Source organism: Mastigoproctus giganteus, chromosome 10 (assembly GCF_048544385.1).
Source record: "Mastigoproctus giganteus isolate SK-2022 chromosome 10, ASM4854438v1, whole genome shotgun sequence".
In the NCBI taxonomy this organism is placed as follows: Eukaryota; Metazoa; Arthropoda; class Arachnida; order Uropygi; family Thelyphonidae; genus Mastigoproctus; species Mastigoproctus giganteus.
Window position 1 is genome coordinate 32,317,919 of NC_143584.1, and position 19,297 is coordinate 32,337,215.

Here is a 19,297-nt window from a genome sequence, read left to right on the forward strand (position 1 = left end):
ACCACCTCTGTTAAAATTTGATTGTTCTTTTATCACCTCGGCTAAATATAAAGCCAATGTTGGCTCCTGAGCCAACTCTTGTACTATGTCGCCTTTACACACTTTCTTATTCCGCTGGAGTTTTTCCTTCTTGGAAATTCTCACATCCAGCCAGTTCCTAAAAAGGTGACAAATGCTTCCCATCCAATTATCGTTTCATTGCACTTCTACTCTTTCTAATTAATGGAGAGATCCATCAATCTCCAACTTCAAAACTATCTAGAAACCTTCCATCGGATCAATGATCGCCAATATGGATTCCGTCAATGTCGATCGACTGGTGATATACTGACTTATGTTACGCATCTGCGAACAAATTCAATGGAAAAGGTAGCGAAACTCAAACAGTTTCTCCTAATACTGTATTTCAAAGGCTTTTCATCGTGTTTGGTATAAAGGTCTTCTAAATCACTTTCCGCCTTATCGATTTCTGAGGGTCATGGTAGTAGGCAAGTTGCTGACTACCATCACCCGCAGTAAGCGGTGAAATGCTGGTGTTCCCCAAGGTTCTGTTCTTCCTCCCACTCTTTTCCTCTTATATATTAGCGACATTCTTCAATAGTTTTCTTATTCCTGATGATAGCACATTGCATTTCACTTTCCAGTTTGAGAAACCTTGCCCTGCACAAACAACTTCCACTTCTCGAATATCCACAATCAATTCCTTAAATGTTGATTACCAGTGATGCGACGACAACTTAGTTGATTTTAATCCTTCTAAAACTTAGTCCGTTATATATCTCTCAAAAAGGATTCTTCTACTTCTACGTGTATCTTCGATGCTTCTCCGACTTTTAGACAAGATCACATATCTTGACTTCTAATCTCTCTCTCTCTCTCTCTCTCTCTCTCTCTCCATAAGCATATTGCAAATATTGATTCCTTTAAATATAAAAGTTCTTTAGATGCAGAGGAGAAAGTGCACTGTTCTTCTGAATTACGTGCCGCAACCAGTCAGCATTCTTTTACTGTGCAGCTTCAAACTCACAGAACCAACTTTTCTTCTTCATCATCCTCATTTATTCAAAATCCATTTTCTGGAACAACCTCTCTTCAAACGTATCTCCTGAAGATTACAATCTAAAGAAATTCAAGTCTAATTTCAACAAGTATCTTCTCAACTTATGCACAGTACTAAGTGCTATAGGTTCTAATACACTTCGTGTTTAATTTATTCATAAAAAAAATGTGAAAAAAAACATGTTTCTACCATATGTGTCCAAAATTTAGGGACAATTTTAGGATCTAAAAAGGCAAACACTAGTCCAGTTCTGAATGGTTACTGAGCTATGATCGTTTGTTAGGAAGGAGGGTAGTTGTAGGAGTTTTTTAAAATAACAAATTTAGGCCATATAATATGCTTGTGAAATGCATGTGTTCTGTGATAGATTTGCTAGACAAGAAACCCTACATTCCTGGGAGAAAAACAAATGCTACCTGAAACATGCCTCAGACCAAATAATTCAGCCACTTTGTGAAAAAGGCCATTAAAAGTTCTTAGCGTCATTGACAGGATTCGAACACAGGTCTTTTCCACCCGGTGGTTGTACCAATTGTGCTACCCACTAGGCCAAGGCTGTTTCAGTTTTAATAAAAATGGCTGTGAAACTTTAAATGGTAAATAAAATAAAAACAGGTAAGAACAGACACCTACCTAATGAAAATTTTAATATGAAGTATGTACTAGGCACATGTTTGCTCATTATTATTATTTATGTTGTATTATTTTTAAACAATTCAGAAATCCGTAGTCGTTTTTTTTTTTTTTTTTTTTTTTTTTTACAATTCAGAAAGCCATGATTCCATAACTATTCGGAATTGGACACGTTTATTCACTATTTTTTTATTTTGGTCTATAGAATACGTACGAGAATGTTTGCACATACTTCTGAAATACCTTTAGTAGTTACAAAAAGTTACAGAATCTCGTCAGCTAAGTTCTGGAGCTGCCAGAAGGTGAGCACAGTTCTATCGATGGATCAACCATTTGACTACACTTCTGTGATTATCCACAAAAATTTTAGAACATCGTGATCCCAACTGCATCATGATTTATATCAATATGTACCATTAATTCTCTTCATCTTCCTCCATTCTATCGACGTTGATTTTTTTAGTCAGGCATGATAATAGCATTCAGTAACGAATCTCGACTCAGTTTGAGAAAAATCACAAGATCATTCCAACATACATCGAAAAGAGTGGTCATTCATCCTGCATTTGGGAAACCACCGGCGGCACCTTCCACAAAACACTGATTATTTGAAGACGCCAGGGTTTGGGAGGCACTTCTTACAAATAATCAATACACCGCTGGCTCACCGTTACACTAATGCCACCTGCTTCTGGCAAACTAAAAATGTGCAGAGTGGAGCACAAGAATTGCAAGATGCCTTAAAACAGCAACAGCCGTTGGCTTGATCAATCTCCTCGTGGGCCAGATGGACCCGCTGCTATTGTCAAATTACAGTATATTTTATTTTTCTACAGTACTAATTGATATGTCATAGTATGATATTAACCACGAAGTAGGGAGTACAAATCTTATAAAGTAGGGGCAAGGTCATATGCAGTACTGCTGTTGCTCGTATTCCGAGAGTAATACCTGTAATAATTTTTTTCTTTAAGTAAATATTCTTTCCTTTACACGATTCTTGTTAAATAATGTATATATACTCCTAGGTAGGTCAGTTTCAATGCCAAGAAGTGTATTCAGTAACTGTGTTATGTGACGCAAATCTGGGTCTCCACAATTTCCAATTGAAGGACGCCTTCAGGAGTCCTTGTACCCATACAAAGGTTCCTATTATAATCTACCGGCGAATATCTATTTTTCAATGAAAGCTATAATAATAGTAATGCAGTTTCTTTTGTGACGGATCTGATTCCATACAGGAACCAGCTAAAAAAGGCGTCTACCTATTCATGGTATGCTACGTGGAGATAAAGGCGATCCATAATAATATGTTTCAAATAAGGTCTCTCAGGAAATTGTTTACTTTCCCTTTCACCTTTTGGTCGCCCTCGTGGATAGCACAGTTGGTAGGATCGCCGTCCTTTCCGCATTAAGTGGAAAAGATCTGAGTTAGAGTCCCATCGATGAGGGGAGGAATTTATGGGCTTTTGCACAACTTGGCTGAGTTAGCGGACTCAGGAGAGGGTAGAATGTTTTGTTTCTCCCGGAAACTTTTTTTTTGTCCAACAAACAGAAAATCGATCCCAGAACATTCGCAATACAGACAATATACAGGGTGTTTCAGTTAAACGTTTCAGAACTTCTAAGAGGGGTAGGGTACATCCTGACAACTCGAAATCATATAGCAATGTGGGGTCGGAAATGCTTTCCTGAAGCGGTGTTGTACACAGAAGCACCATAAATAAAAGAGACCGTAAGTGAGAAATCGTTTTAATAATACATGAAAAGAAGCAAAAGGTACATGGATTAAAGTAAGTGTTCGAAGTTTCTTCCACGGGCTACAATGCACGCCTCACATCTCCGACGCATGGACATCCGAACATTCTGGAATACTCCAGGCGAATTTCGAATTTCTTCGGCAGCTACTGCGATTCTTGCAACCAGCTCCTCAGCATTGTCAACAGGGGTGTCATAAACTAGCGATTTCATATGACCCCAGAAATAAAAATCAAGACATGATAGGTCGGGTGACCGAGCAGGCCAACGCACTGGACCACCACGTCCGATCCACTGTTGACCAAATGTGACATCCAGGTAGTTACGAACATCTCCGCTATAATGGGCAGAGGCTCCATCGTGTTGGAACCACATTGTCTGTTGCGTCGATGCAGAAATCTGTTCATCTCTCAAAAGTTGTGGCAATACTTGCTGCAGAAAGATCAAGTAGATAGGTCCGGTTAGACGACACGGTAACAGGTAAGGTCCGATGAGGTGATCTCCCATAATACCGGCCCATACATTGACCGAAAATCGAATCTGTGCTGCACGACGTCGTATTGCATGCGGGTTCTCGACCGCCCAGATATGGTCGTTATGCGTGTTGAAAATTCCTTCCCTTGTGAAGGATGCCTCATCGGAAAACAACACTTCAGCAGGAAAAAGGGGATTTGTAGCACATTTTCCAAGGTACCACTGTGCGAAAGCAATACGAGGTTGAAGAAACTTCGAACACTTACTTTAATCCATGTACCTTTTGCTTCTTTTCATGTATTATTAAAACGATTTCTCACTTACGGTCTCTTTTCTTTATGGTGCTTCTGTGTACAACACCGCTTCAGGAAAGCATTTCCGACCCCACATTGCTATATGATTTCGAGTTGTCAGGATGTACCCTACCCCTCTTAGAAGTTCTGAAACGTTTAACTGAAACACCCTGTATATGGAGCAATATGGCCTTAGTCGCCGATGATTTTAAAACACTTCTACTAAAACAACAACATTTTGATTCTGTTTCACCTTCTTAAGTCATTTGACATCCATCTACCATCAGAAGTGGCATATGATGTAAGAAAGCAAACTTATATAGCATCAGCCAAAAAAAAAAAAAAAAAAAACCTTTTCCATTCTAGTTCCTTTTCTAGTTCTGCCTTGAACTTATTTATATTGCTGACCTCCACTACAACAGATGGAAGTTTGGTTCCAACTATCAACCACCAGCTGCCTAATTTCCGCACATCTATTCTACAATTGTCTTTCCTCAATTTGAATTTATGCTCCATCAGGTGAATAATCTGGCAACAGGAACAATCCCATTAGCATTGAGCTTGCTCAATCCATTCTAGGCCTTATACAACTAAATTATATCACCACGCAGGTGCCTAGTCTCCAGAAGCTGCCATTTGCAGAAATTAAGCCTTTCTTGGTTAGAGAACTCCTTCGTTCCCCTAACCAATCTTGTTGCCTTCTCTGTACACTCTCAAGCAACTCTACATCCTTCATAAAATGAGGCATCCAGACCTGTACGCAGTACTCAAGGTATGACCTAACCATTGCCTTATACAAGGGAAAAATCACCTCCTTATCCCTGCTAGCAAAATTCCTGTAGATCATTGACAAGATACCATGAGCTACTCTTGCAGCCATTTTGCACTGCTCAGAAAACTTCATATCTGATTGCACAATTACTCCCAGGTTCTTTTCACTCTCCGCTAACCTGAGTGTAGTACCAACCAGTTGGTACATTTCTCTGGGGTTACTGCTACCCATATGCAGTACTCTGCATTTGTCAAAGTTAAACTTCAGTTGCCACCTCTTAGCCCATTTGCTCAATTTTTCCAGATCCTGTTGCATTAGCGTACTATCATTACTGTCATTAACAACCCTGCCAACCTTCGTATCATCTGAAAACAGACATTAACCTGTATATACCTTCATCAATATTATTGATAAATACCGAAAACAACAATGGGCCCAACACCGAACCCTAGAGGACTCCACTAATAACATTAGTCCACGAAAAGCAGTATCCATTCATTACCACTGTCTTCTTCCACTCAACCATCCTTTTATCCATTGTAGCAGCTTGTCCTTAATACCATACTGGTCCAATTCTAATTTGTACAGTAGTCTTCCATGTGCAACAGTATCAAAAGTTTTCCTGAAATCCAAGTATATGATATAAAAATTATTTTTTGCATCCAGTTCCTTTATAACTGTATCATAGTATCCAATCAAATTTGTCAGACAAGGCTTCCCCTTTAGAAACACATGCTGTGTCCGAACTATAACTGCAGCCTTGTTTAGATGATCCTGAATCGCTTCCTTAACCAGCGACTCCATTATTTTCGTGGAACACAAGTTAGACTAGTCTTGTAATTACCCGTGTCACCCTTTGATCCCCCTTTGTGAATTGGGGACACATTTGCACATCTGCAGTCCATGGGGACCTCCCCTAAGTCCAAGGAAGCTTTCATAATTACGGCTAAAGGTTTGCTTACTTCCTTTGCTGCCTCCTTTAACATAACTGGATAAATTCCATCTGCCACAGGTGCTTTTTTATATTTAACTTCAACAATTTCTCCTCCACTTTTCTCTCAGTTATTATAAAATCACTTAGCTCCCTGTTAGAGTTTTATAAAAACTTTTATAAACATTCCCCTCCTTGAATAACTTTTCATGTATGAATGATGCAAAATACTCATTCAGTTTATCAGCTACCTGAGCATGATCATCAATAGTCAAACTATCCATTTATATAGATACTTATTAAGCTCACGAAAGGGATTCCAAATACTTGGATCACTTGGTGTCTTTTTACAACTGTTTTGAAAATATTCATCACACTTTAAATGACTGCGGGTTGATAAAAGCTGCAAAAAGTGTAGTACAGTAGTAGGGATTAGGGCCATCAGCGACTATATGGCTTCGTATGTACTGTCTGTAAATTTCGAGTGTTCTGTGGTCGATTTTCTGTTTGCTGGACGAAAAACCATGCTGTCCTCGCTCGACTAACTCGGCCACGTTGTGAAAAAGGCCCATAAAAATTCCTAAAGTCATCGAGGGCACTCGAACTCTGATCTTTTTCCACCCGATGCCGGGAGGAGGGCAATTCTACCAACTGTTACCCACGAAGGCTGCAAAAAGAGTTCAGGTATGTTTAAGCACATCTGAACTATTAATAAAATGATATCCCATTTTATTCGATATAAAATTAAGTATTCAAAGCTCCTCTACCTCTGGCTAATAGTTCCGTTGATTGTCTTCATACACTGAAGTGTGCATTATCAGTATTTTCAATCTAGCAACTAGTTTGTAAGCCATTAAAGTAACTGTCAAACGACAGTCACGTTGCATAATTACTGCAAAATACTCCGAGAACCCCAATGCCGTCACAAGGGCAAAGAAACGGGGGAGGTTGATAATTACTACTAACTGTATAGGTGCACTATGCCAGTTATGATGAAAAATGAGGTAAACAGTTTACAGTTACGAAAGAGGTTATTTAAATTAAACATACGAGTAGGTGGTTTTATAGTGACTGTAGGTTTCTCAGGAGAAAGTAATATTACTGAGATATCGCAGAATTGCCGATTTTTGCTGAAAATGTTTCTTGATTTTCTGAAGTGGTTAATGACCAAAGGTTTTGCAATGTAATTTCAAAATGATTAGATATTCTGGAGACCAGTGTAAAACATCGAGCTATAACATGTTGGCATTATGATTCAATGTTCTACATTGGTTGACAATTACTGATATAGTCTACATCTAATTAATCCAAATACAAGTAATTAGCTCAGCTAGATAGTCTATACATGATTCAGTAACACTGACAAACTCATTTTCCTATTTGGGAGCTTCTGTAGTATCGCAGGTGATGTTTTTTTAAGGGCTTCAATAATTAACCGTACTCTGAATTTTACGTATTTAGAAGCCTTATTAACGAAATAATCTCCTCTAGCCTCCCTGAAGGTGGGAGCCTGGCTGCTATTACTTTTTCTTCTCTGTGGATGATCTCAAAACATGGACCCACTCACACTTTGAGTCATTATCTTATAATATATTAGCCAATGCACTTTAGAAACTACTGTCGAATGCTTCACGAGTTTTATTCTTAAAATTAACGTTCAGAAATCTGTCCATGTCTCAGAAATCTGTGCATTCCCAGCTTGTTCCGAGTTTATGTAAACAAGATGCCCTTCTTTACTCACCTGGACAAAGTCAAAACTGCCTCTTTAAAAAAAAAAAAGTATTCTGGGACAAAATATGGTCCATATTAACAACCCCACCCGAAAGTTCCTCAAAGGATGTTTCCAGATTTCTGATTTCTTTAATGACACAGGGCTCCGAAATGTGGGTTGATGCCAAAATACCTGAGAAAATCGGATATCATTATACCATGTCCAGATACACCTCTGTCTACACTCAGAGGATTATTCAATCAAAATGCCTTCTTACTTTTAGCAAATTGTAAAATATTTCTGGTTTTTGCTTTCTATTTGGACCAGTGTAGCATGGCATACCCTGTCAAGATATCCAAGATTGAAACCATTGTTCATCCCCATTAAAAACCATCTGGCGAGCACTGAAAAGTTCTACCTGTCCCCTCACTCCAGTTAATAATACAGCTAAATATTGATATTAATCTTCCTCTAAGATAGAAACAAAATACTGTATATATATATCTTTAAGTTATTAAGAAAATTCTTTATACTGACCTCAAAAATGTGCGTGTGTGTATATATATATAAAAACACTGATATTTATTTAGTCATATAGCAACCATCTGCTTGCTTTGAATATCGTATCCAGTAGCTTCTTTGACATGCATGGAAATGATGTTAGGGTTGGTGATAACTTATCCATGTATGTGGTGAAATCACATGAACCAAGTTCAGAGGGATTGGTCCAGTAGAGGTTCTCCCATGCATAAATGACCTTCAGGACTATATAAAGTAGCTTAGAGAGTTTTCTTTCTTTTTTATGACTAAGTCGTATTGCTTAAAGCAGAGTCAAGCCAGAATTACCCCAAAGAAAAAGACAACAATAAGGAAACAGTTATTTTAAACGAATACAAGGCCATATTTAAATATCTGTATTGCACGCAGCGAAATAAATTTTGGTAACTGGAGAACGAGATAGGATAAGCAGGATTTGCAAGAAGCAGGAACTTGTGGAAAGCTCTAACAAAAGACTATTAATTACATAAGTTGGTCATATTTATATAATTCAGAATTTCCTGCTGAATTCACCTGCGTGAAAAGCCAATTGGAAGTGGATACGTAGGCTATGCATTCAATTAAAACATTTTTGAATCAATTTTTAAAGGAATTTGCATTAATTAAAAGTAGTCTTAATTAACGAGCACCTTTAAAAACGTTCTTACCCGAAATTCGTAGAGGGCTACCCACAATATAAAGCCATTGACATTCTCTGAAGGAAATCAATCCTGAAACGTCACATTTGACAGTTCGGCTCAATAATTAATTAATCACACAGACGTACACCACCTAGAGTTACATTACTTCAATTGTGATCAAGTATTTTCTGGAAAGAATTTGAGTTTTGTTTTGTCTCGTCTACCATCACAAATGTATACAATACCCCTTGCTAGCATGTGTTCAGTAACACGATCAGGCAGTTCAAAGTCTACAATGAGATGAAAGCAAGCAGAGTAAAATTTCTCTGCGACTATTAAATGTTTTGTCAATGAAAAGCAAGTAGATATTTTCCACATTGCGTGTCAGTATACAGGAATGCTATTAGGAAGCAAACAGCATCATTAGCGTGTGATTGTGTTGGCTAATTTTAATAAAATTCTCCGATTACATGATAGGATATGCACGTCAGGTGCCTCTTATTACTAGTATTCATGTGTGGTCAGCAGATCTCATAATCGGAGGTTACTGGTCACTGGAAGATTCTCAGTGTCCTCATTAACGTTTTCAAAACATCGTATTGCTATCCAGTTTATTTTATTATTTTTTTCCGGCGTTTCGCAAAAAAGTTTAATGATCGATATCTGGATTCAGAGCACCCAGTATCTAATCGCGTATCTGAATTGATCTTGTCCAACGAGAAAAGTTTTTCTTTATTTTATTTTTTAATAATAGGAAGGAGTATTGGCAATTAATTATTCATGCTTTATCTCCGGGCATTAGAGGTTTAAGAAGCCAGTTTCCCGAACTTCCGCGAGATGAGACACCTCAGTTCAGCACGTGTAAAGGACGGCGGGGATGGGGAGAAAATGAAATAAAAAAAAATAATAAAAAAAGGAACAGGTTACGAACAGTCGGATATAGCTCTCGTCCTGCTTCAGTCCTAACCGATGGGATCTGATTTTTACACAGGCAAGCGAAGAGGGAATTCTATCGTAACGTCTGTTTGTCACGTTATTAAGAGAATGGTTAATCCTTTAATTACTCTTCCCATGTCCACAATAATGATCTAGCTGCGATTAAATAAAGTGATGCGTTAATTAACTCGCGTGCGGCGAAGTGATGCGACACTGTCGAGATGTAAAGATTTGATTGCGCAGATAACGCGCTTGGAATGTTTATATTTAGCGCTGAAAGATCCTACGCCGTGTGGCGTCGGGGTGTCAAACTTACGCGAGCTCTATCCTGTTCATTTGGGGGATAAAACTCAGAGAGCCTAGTCATGAAAATGGACAAACTCAAACGGTTCTTACGTGGTACGATGGTAGACATTACTGTAACTGGTATTACAGAGCAGGACCTAATTACAGAAGAGGACAGGTTATCTTCAGCATATATCCAATCTAATAAGCTGAATTTGCTAATAATTTGCTCGTGAGCAATGGCGTGTTATCAAAAGCTTGGACACAGGTTCAAATTTTCTTTATCGGCTCCATAATCGTTTTCCTCTTCAGCTCTTGTGATACGTCAATGTCCATGGAGGTATTTACAATAGTGGTTACAATACTACTCTAATAAGTTTGTAATATTTTCCTTCAAATCTGCTAACATTTAATCAAGCATGCTGAAAATATTTTCAAACTAAAGGCAGTATCGCTAAACCTTTGAAATTTTATTAATATCGCAAAGTTTGTTTATAATATTTCAGACAGTTCCCAATAAATAATTGAGAGGGGTTTGAAAATTTATCTTCGTTAACATCAGAGAGCAGATCCTCATTAGCCGGATGCAATCACTGGTCCTAAACAACTCGACAATGGAATGTCTGGAGAACTTCGTTATATATGTGAAATAACGCGTGCCGAAACTGGGCGAAGTCCTAAATTCCTTTTATTGATATCCTTCATTAGCGTGCTCTCTGAAATGGGCGTCTTCTACTCGAAGACAGTCAAAATAAGCAGTCAACCATAGATCCACCTATCCGTAAAATATGTCTGACAGAGACTTCACATTATCTAAGAATCCGTAGTGTCATAAGTATATGCATCTTTGATTTTTTTTTCTCCTAATTTCCCCTTAAAAGACACGTTAGTTCAGCCGTGTTATTTGGACAGATTAATGACCGTCTGAAAGCTTTGTACTTAATTACATAAAGGTTTGTACCAGTACATATCCTGAACTAAATGGATGATTTATGTAGGACACTCGCAACACACAGAGAAATGCGGATTCGAGGCCATTTGTGTTCTCTGTTCTACCAGTACAAAGTTTAATATTAATAATAGCCACGATAAACTGCAAACTTTCAGCAAACAGAGACGCGATCACAATCACTAAAAGTTCGTGACGAATAATAAAATTATCTAGTTTTCAAGAAGTGCTAGATGGCGCTGCATTACACTTAATATATGCAGAGTTATAATCCATATGAAAAATGCTTTTACAAATGCCATTTGGAATCTAACTAACAATACTACTCATTTACAAAATAAAAATTCGTATCGACACCAACTACGATAAATATATTGTCTTATTTTAATGTATATATATGTCACGCCAAAAGTGATAGTTACCATTCTATTTCGCAGTAATTTGATCTATTGCGAGGGTCAATAGCCGTCTACATTTTCTTTTGGAATGAGAAATGTCCTTGACCTTGCTACTCATTAAGGCTTTAATACAATTAAGGCTAATATATATGACCTAATTTTTAGAGTTGGTTTAAAAGAGTCGTCAGAAACAATTAAAGTATTGCCCCAGTAATAAATCGTAGCTTGTTAACAACAGTCACGTTACAAAGACCTAAATTCATAGCTGTTTCAATGTCTTAAAATACAACCCAATCCAGTTCGGCTATTTTTATCATAGCTGTTTAATAAACAAGATGTTTTACAGGTTTTCCTGCTATCTTATTATTGTGTTTCAAGACGAAATATTTTAATAATAAAGCTTTAAAACAAAGACAACGGGTTATTTTTTATTTTATTTTTTTCGCTGCGCATAATGGTCAATTTATCGAAACTGGTATTGAAGGGCACTCCCTCTATTGCATTTTGCAATGAACCAATTCTGACTATCAGATTGCAAATTATAATAATTATAAAAATAATTAAAAAATAACAGATTTAGCAATCCTCCCCTCCAACTTAAATTCGGCCAACCCTCTAATAACTGAAAGCCGTTTTAAATACCTACTTTTATTTTATAAGTGACTTTTAAATTCTTAAATATTGTCTGAGGATTGCCATAAGCTTATACATAAATCAAACGCTTTAATGATTCATATATAGTTTTTTTCTTTTTTAAAACGTATTAATCTGCATTGAATGTTATAGAAATAAAATTAGTGTGAATTTTAAATAAAAAATATCGCTAAACTAGATCTAGATAATAGTTTCATTTAAACCATAACATATAATTAAACCCATCTAATTCGATGGCACATTCATTCAGTTCCCACCGCTGTTTGTATAATCCACATGGATGATCTCTAAGCAGTGGTCAGACAGCCCACATGATGTAGCAGCAGGCACACTGACCCCTTGCCGTAGTCCCTTGTCGTCTGTGACGCCAAACCGGAGCTACAGTCACGTACAAACAAAATCATAGAACAAAATCGGAATTTGGTGGATCACTAAGACATCTTTTGCGATTTTCAGTTTTCCATAACACATTCCTTCATTAAGTAAGACGCTCCATTACTTTGAAATACAAATCCACATCTTAAGATGGAAAATCTGCATTACAAGCATAAGCTTATCGTTTGTGGAACTTCCAACGAACAGGGTTCTTTCGGCAAATATTACTTGGTCTATAGGATCACGGCAACTGCATAAACACAAATATCTACAACTTACCTTTCCATATTTGGCTTCTGGAAAAGGTAGAAGTCTAAATCAACGAACATAACACAATCACAGTACCAGCATATCGACTACACGACACAACGTAATGACTGCCATGGGAGATGCTAACTTGGCCAACTCGGGCAACAGGTGTGTACCCAGGTGTAACGTAGCTTTTCATTGGTTTATCACTTCCCTGAAAGTTGCTAGACAGGTGTATCTAACCGATGCTTTCATTGGAGGACCCTTTTTGTAAGTGCGCTGGTATGCAGAGCTTGAGCCCAGAGGCATGGAGAAGTTTGAACAAGGGCGATGGCATTTCTCGTGTGTTGTTCGGGGGGTGGTGTTTCTTTAGGATATCGCTAACACTTGCTAGCGAGCTTTTTGATTTATTTGCCCAAATATGATCGGTTAATATGCACTTTATGGATGACTGCTATACATTTAAAAGCTGAACATTGGTACGGAAACAACCCCCTTTCTCTGGGGAAAGGAGGGAATGCAGTAAATTTCCCCCCTCCTTAGATGTCTAGGAAAGAAATTCGACGGGTGTTATCTTTGAAAGAGGATTTTTCTTTGTTGTAGCAAGTTATTATCAAAACGCCTATCTTGCTATTCGTTATAAGCTCGAAGTTGGAAAAATAAAAATTTCCTGAATACGTCTGTGTTTATTATCTATTAAAATTAAGTGAGATTTTATATATTTCGGAAACGAATATCCCTAACTAAACAGATTTTATTATTCACAATTATAGTACGTTCACGGGAAATAACCGTGAACTTTATCACTGTACTGTACCTTGCTTTTTATCAGTACAAATTATCGAGTTCACAGATGGAGTTCTACAGGTGTTGCGAATCGATAAAAATAAATTAAAATATCTGTAAAATTTCGACTGGACTTCTATTAGACTCATGAATATCCCGCATACGTCTAGTTAGATTATGATCAAACAACTTACAATTTTATACCTCATTTCAGCATCTCAATGTAAATGAACAAAGTTCGTGTGTTTTTTTTTTTATTTTAATTAAAATATATTTAGTAAATATTGACCAAATTGGATAACGAAGAAAGAATTAAAAATTCAAATCGGACGACTGAATACAACAGCAAAGTTCCATTCGCCGTTTTAATTTCCAGAACAACTTGAGAATGTTTTTAAGTCAGGGAGTGAGGTAAAACTACAGTAGAACCGGTTCTGTGTGTCGAAATAATTGGGTGTAATGAAGTAGATCTAATCAACTACAACCATATGTGTTTTTTCAAGTTGGGCTTCAAAAAGAAATCATGGGAATTAAGAACTGGAGCCAAGAACGTTCGTTTACTTTTAACTCATTAATGAGCATGGAATTAAGGTAATTAACTTACGTTTTGATCGTTAAACCTTTGAATATTAATTTACTTAATTCATTGGCAAATTATAATGAAAAACAGCATGAAAGAATAATACTATTAATTTATCGTTGTTAAAAATTTAACCATTAATTTCATTAGGAAAATGAACTAAATCATTTATTAAATTTAACGCTATAGTTACCTTTCTAAGTAAAAGCGCATGATGAACTTTAAAATACTGAGAAGCCTTCAGACGCTTTTGATTTATTGGCGAATATCTGACCAGTTTGATCTGGTTTGTATTCTACGTGGCTCACCTCAATATGGAAGCCAACGTTGACTTTCCTCCAGCCTGTATGACGCGACATCATTCCTAGAGATACCCTAAGGAAGGAGACTTGATTTTCTTAAATGCTGGCTTTCACGGGCTCAACTTCTTTGTTCAGGCTTTATGAAGCAAAGTTGCCCAGTGACCTAGAGCAGTGACCTGTTGTCATCTAGAGGACGTTCCAGTCGCCAGCACAGGTGAAATTATGATTGTTAGTATAGAGGGAGCCTTCTTGGCTGCCCACGCGACAAGCTATTCACAGAGCCACGAAATGAACAAAGAGCGGTTTCTTTTTGGGAATACCAATCCGCAAAAATCAATTATTTACTTTCCTCTAAAAAGACTTAAAAATCTTTTCAGTGTAACGAAGCCAAAGTATTATAGAGAGGAGAACGCGCTTACGGTATTGTGAATGAATATTGAACTATTGCTAGTTCATCAGATTTCTTGTAGATTGATACAGGTGTGGCACTCTCACGACTAGAAAAAAAAAACGAGTTTTGTAGAAGGTCATGAGAAATTTATGGTCCTTCACAGCGATCATCCTGGATACAGACTCAACGATATTGCAAAACAAATATATCTGCATCTTTCCTAACAACATACTTCAGCCATTAGGTTAAGTACGGTATATCGTACTGTATTTGCATATGTTCTGTTGGCATGCTGTATTTCCATGGGTTCTAGTTAGGTTGGTATTTTTTTCGAAAGAGAATGATCGAGTTTACCAGAGAAAATATGAACACCTTTAACCCCTCCTGAAACGTAGTTGATGTTTGACCATCTTTAAAAGGACAGACCGATGTTATAACACCAAAATTCGCTTTCAGTTCGCTGTTTATGTCGATCGCCCTGTTCATCTCTCAGGATCAAGAATTCCACAACTATTAAACTACTACAAGTTGACATCTCCGTCAACTTGTTGTTCTAGTAGGATGTTAGATGCATCAGCGAGTTAGACCATGTTGCGCCGTATATTATGTCTATAAATTGCGTGTGCTTTGCGGCTGATTTGACTGTTTGCTGGATGAAAAACCCGAGTTCCAGGAGGGGGAAAGACAACCCTCAAGGGTTATGAACCTGCAACAAAAAAGACAAGAAGGAGTAGTGGAGTCTATTCCCGCTCCTCTGATGGGTGCTCTTAAATCTTTCTCTTCTGTGCTGTTAATTTAATTAGGATCGGACTTTAAGTACAAAAACTATTGAATAAAAGACAGACACCCTAGACATTATGATCTCATTAGTTTTATCAATACAAATTTCGAGCTCATAAGAACGCTGCTTACTGAAGAATTTATTAAAACAGTTCGAACTTTCAGAATAGACCGAGATTGTTTAAGAAATTGAACGCTATAGTAATTCTCCTTTCTAATGTATGCGGGAGAGAAAGAAGTACAGGTTACAAAGTAAAACAGTTGATAGAAAAGGGACTGATGAGGAAAAAGGAATAAAAGCAGAAAGGGAAAAGAAAAACAATAAGAAGAAAAAGTATGAAAGAAAGAATGAGGTTTGCTGGTTACGTTCAATGTTTCGTGTGAATCAGAGCATAGCCCTAGTACGCCATGAGAAAATAGTATGATGGTAAAAAGCTGAGAATGGGAATTTCTGATATACTAAGCTGCTATACTTCTTAGGAGGATCAAGGTGAACACAAATGATAAGGCATATGATAATCCCATGTGATACGATTGTACAACTTTCCATATTAAGTGATAAAGAACATCAAAATTTAAAATCATTACCGTGGTCAGTCTTTTGCGTTTATCAATGGAGGCGACTTCTGTGTGTGTAGGTTAAATTACAATTTACCGTTTGAATGGAGGAAGGGACATACACATATGAGCACACTTGCTGGCAGTTCTATCATATATTTCGAAAAGTGTGGACAGAAGAATAAGGCATGTACAGGGCTGTTACAATTAACTTTTAAGATCGCTAATCAAAAAATGGTTAAGGATACAGAGCAGAAATTTGCAATTAATTATATTCAGTTCGTGTGGAAATGAAAGACACGAAAGAAAAATTGGTTCCAAAAAGTGACATCAGGGAAAAAATTGGCTCTGTTTCTTTCTCAACAAGTCTATTCAGATCACACCGTGGTAAATTACACATGCAATTTTAATCGATGTTCAATGTGATGACCATCGATATGAACACCGTGATGGGGTGCAGAACTACATCGTTGAAATGTTCGAAACTTGCCTGGATCTTTAAGTCTGCCAACGTCTGACCGTTTTCCTCAATAAACCCTCTCCTCGTGATAGCTACACTTCACAGACAGAAGCATCATGGATTGAAGTAGAGTTAGTGAGAGTTGCACAATTGTGAAATAATGGGAATTATGTGGTCATTGCGAATCATGTCACAACTATGAAAAATGTGTGAGAAATAGGGAACGGTCCTGCATGAAAAATAGTCTTATTCAAACAACCGCGTGCTTGAAGGCTAAGAATAATGGGCTATCGATGAATTTCCGGTAACTTGAATCGTTATTGCATCAATGGCTTTAAACTCATCGAAGAAGCAAAGTACAACGGAACAACTGATTGTAAAACTACACCACACAGTAACATGTTGGCAAACCCACCATCATGGCAAATCAGATTTCATTAACGGCGCATGGAGACAGTGAGGGATTCAAGCTGCCACTGAGCTAGAATGTGCCTTTTCCAAGGAGTATTTTAGTCTAAAATTTTTACGAGGTTGGGACGTTGCTTTACTAGTTTCTGCAACAGTGGGTCTTCGGTGCCAGTGTAGCACTTTGCGAATAGCTGACCCTCGAATGTTGAATCATGATTCTAAGAAAAAACATCTGATACATACCGAAAGCTAGCCGAATTATCGAACAAAGGCAATTTAAATAAACCTAAGTGGTAGTATTGTAAAAGGGGTCCTCTTCTGACAGCCACTGTTTTTGTTGTTGTTGGGTTTCAGGGGCATCAGCCACTTAGGCCATATTGCGCCGTATATAATATACTTTATCAGTAAATTGCGTTCTTTGGCCGATACATTGTTTGCTGGAAGGAAAACCTGAGTTTCCGGGAGAAAAACCATTCTACTCTCGCCGGAAATGCTAACTCAGCCACGTTACGAAAACGACCAATATATATTCCTTGTGTCAGTGACGGGATTCGAAGTCAGGTCTTTTCCACCAAGTGTGGAAGCGCCATGATTATACCACGAGGGTCTGATAATCAAGAAAATGCCAAACAGGTCAACTCTATCAGCTGTATATGTCTGCTGCGTGATTGCATGCTCTATGGCTATTTGAATACCACCTTGCCCATTTCATGAGAACTGGCAGTATTTGATTTGCGTACTTACCGCGTACGGCTTCAATTTCATCTTGGTGTCACGTTTTTTGAAACTTTTATGTGTTTAATTCCACACGGTCAGCCTATTATGCATTTCGAATTACACACTTAGAATTGATCAGTTTACAGTCGAGTGTTCAGTGTGCTTGTTCGCGGCGTGTTCGAATGCGACGTCAAGACAAAAATACAGCCAAATATAATATCTGCAAATCACTGGTTGACTTCCCTTCTGACCAGTCCAAGACGATAAACAGAAAATTTATTATTCTATCGCCTCGTGTATAAACAATAAAAAAGGGAACGCAATAAATGCAATGAGGAAAAATATTCTGGAGACACCTCTGTGCAGCAATAGAAGAACGTCAGAGAGTACAAAGAGGGCTACAGGCACTGGCATTCATTAATGAAAAATTAAGGTCAATGACATTCTTCAAAAAAAGTCACACTTTTGGCGCAAGAATCTCTGCGTTCAAGGAAAGTTCTCTGAAATTCGAGGAACTCTCCTTAATAAATAAATAAATTTTCTGTTTATACTCGGGAACGACCACATGGTCAGAGGAGTTCACAAGATAGAGAGAATACACGGAACAGCACCATATTTAGCAGTCACTAGCTTGAACTCGGTCACTCATGGCACGTGCATTTATGTACCCTCGACTAATCGACCACGTCTTCAGGTACGACCGTTATTGGAAGCTACTTCGAAACCGTCAACACCACTGCAGCTATCCCTTTCCTTCAAATACCGTGTTTCTCGTTGTCTACAGGTCAGCCCTCATCCCCACACGGGAGTTCGAGTTTCATCGCTGACGTGAGGAACTTTTATGGGCCTTTTTCACAATGTGACTGAGTTAGTCGGTCTCAAGCGAGGACAGCGTGGTTTTTTCTCCCGGAAACTCTGGTTTTTCATATAAAAAGATAAATCATATATCATTCGTCCAACAAACAGAAAATCGACCAGAGAACACACGCAATTTATAGAAAATATAAACAGAGCAATACGGCTTTATTTGCTGATGCTCCTAAAACCATGGGGACAGTCTGAAATGAAATCCATCAAAGAAGAGTACTTGTTGATTATCAACATGCTTGCTGCTATTAGAGGCTGATGTCTCACTGTACCTGCTTGTCATTAAAGCTAGATATGACAATCGCCTTGGGCTGAGGCAGTTTCTGGACTACATGTCTTCGTTTAGTGGCAATGGTTCTCCTCTAAAATTTTTCTGATGTGGCATCCATATTTCGCCACTTCCAAAGCAGGGTCTCTTAACTTTTTTTTTTTTTTTTCGTACAGTCGCTTTCTTTACAATTTCCCCTGCCACTTCACCCCACTTGAAAATTCGATTTTGGGAAGGCTTCTCAACTTACCTGGACTTCCCGCTGTGCCTTCCGTGGGGCGGCGGCCTTCCAGATTATTAGGGTTTTTTGCAATCTGCTGTCCACAATGTATTTGTTTTTTAAATTTTTAAAATAACAACCATAGTGAATTGCAATTTATTATACATTATCAAAATCGTTGTTGAATATATGTTTGTTCACGATACTGGCCTCGAGTTTTGCATATAAAAGATAAATCATATATCATTCAAGTCTCAACCAGGATCCAATTTATATTAAATACGAAGTTAAGCAATTGATGGGG

General features: G+C 37.8%; 1 protein-coding gene across 1 annotated transcript in view; it reads right to left on the reverse strand.

Annotated features, from left to right (window-relative positions):
* Nucleotides 1–12,795, reverse strand: part of Myo10A (unconventional myosin 10A) — a 207,813-nt gene extending 195,018 nt beyond the window's left edge. The window contains exon 1 of the mRNA XM_090384060.1: nt 12,687–12,795. The gene's annotated coding sequence lies outside the window, so the exon portion shown is untranslated. The remainder of the gene's footprint in view (nt 1–12,686) is intronic.
* Between the last annotated feature and the right edge of the window lie 6,502 nt (nt 12,796–19,297).